Raw genomic sequence first — 1,756 nt, 5'->3', positions numbered from 1 at the left:
TCTATTCGTTCCGAACCAAATTTGCGCTGGGTTTAAGTAACATAGTACACGATGGAGCTCGAGAGGACAGAATTTTTTTTATCAAGGGAAAGAATCTAGGGTTAGTGAAAACTAATAAATTAGGCCAACTTTGTCAGTCTATCCTTAATATAGAAATAAATCGAAAGGTTAAAATAAGAAGAAAGTCCAATAAAAGTATATCAGAATCAATCCCTCTTATTAGATTTCTATAGAAGAGATAAATGCTTTATCGAAGGAAATAAGAAAAAAGGGTATGTTGCTACTCTTTTGAAAGAAAAAAATAGGAATTCCCGAAGTAATGTCTAAACCCAAGGATTTCACAAATCAAAGATAAAGGATTCCAGAACAAGTAAACACAATTTTCAATTGTCTCAACAACAGAGTTGGATTAGAATAAGGAATAAAAGTCAATTCGTTCGAAATGAGACAAAGAAAAGAGTTTAAAGACGACTCAAAAATTTTGGAAGGATTTTGCCTTCGAAGTTTGTCAGGCAAAATTAGCCCACTTGAGTCATGAGTATAAATGAAATTTGTTTTTTCTGTAAGGAAATTAATGCACGTCATAGTCTAATTTCTATTATTATCGACAGAAATTCGAATCATTTTCTCGAGCCGTATGAGGAGAAAACCTCATATACGTTTCTAGGGGGGGGCGTTGTTTATCTACATCTATCCCAATAAGCTGTCTATCGAATCGTTGCAATTGATGTTCGATCTCGAAGAGAAGGAAGAGATCTTCAAAAAGTAGGTTTTTATGATCCGATAAAGAATCAAACTTGTTTAAATGTTCCAGCTATTCTCTATTTCCTTGAAAAGGGTGCTCAACCAACAAGAACTGTTTATGATATTTTAAGGAAGGCAGAATTCTTTAAAGAAAAAGAAAGAACTTTGAGTTAATTGAAGAACTAAATGAATCAAAAAATAGGATAGGAGAAGATTATTAGTATTCCTAGTTGTCTAATTATTTAGACACAATTTACCTCTTTTTTAATCCTATTTGGATTTATATTATATCGTGCCAATCCAACATAAGCCCCTATTTTATTTACTTTTTCTATCTAATTTGTTTTCTTACCATTGTATTTCCATTGACAAAGGTCTATTGAACAAATAGAATTTGTAGATAGATGGGTCTCTTTATCCTCACTCCATATTCAATTTTTCCGCCTACACTTCGCTCAAATGATAAGGGTGTTCCTCTTGCATGTATTCTCATACAATATAATATATATTTTTTATAATATATATTTTTTGTTAATAAAAATCGCTAAAAATAAGGAGAATTTGGCCATCGTGATTAGGGTCGCTCTTTTTTTAACTTTACTTTAGTGGAATTTCACCGGACCTGTTCGTTTTGGCATTTGAGTGTTTTTCATGGTCGATAAAAAAAATCTTTTGATGTCTTGCTAGTTCAATGTTTTGACAGAAGCGCGCGGTGTAATTCCATTGATTTTTGGATTTCGATCGTATCTAAGATCCTTTTTTTATCTGGGTTGCTAACTCAATGGTAGAGTACTCGGCTTTTAAGTGCGACTATGATCTTTTACACATTTGGATGAAACAACAAATTCGTCCAGACTCTTGGTAGAGTCTAGAAGACCACGACTGATCCTCAAAGGTAATGAATGGAAAAAATAGCATGTCGTAATAAAATCAATCTTTTTTGAATGGAATCCAAAATTACGATTTTCTGGGTCTAATGAATAAATGGATAGAGCCTGGCTCCAATTCTGGT

Source organism: Triticum urartu, unplaced genomic scaffold, assembly GCF_056163025.1.
Source record: "Triticum urartu cultivar PI428250 unplaced genomic scaffold, HENAU_Tu73 scaffold1, whole genome shotgun sequence".
Classification (NCBI taxonomy): domain Eukaryota; kingdom Viridiplantae; phylum Streptophyta; class Magnoliopsida; order Poales; family Poaceae; genus Triticum; species Triticum urartu.
The sequence above is the reverse complement of the archived record's forward strand: the minus strand, read 5'-3'. Positions refer to the sequence as shown.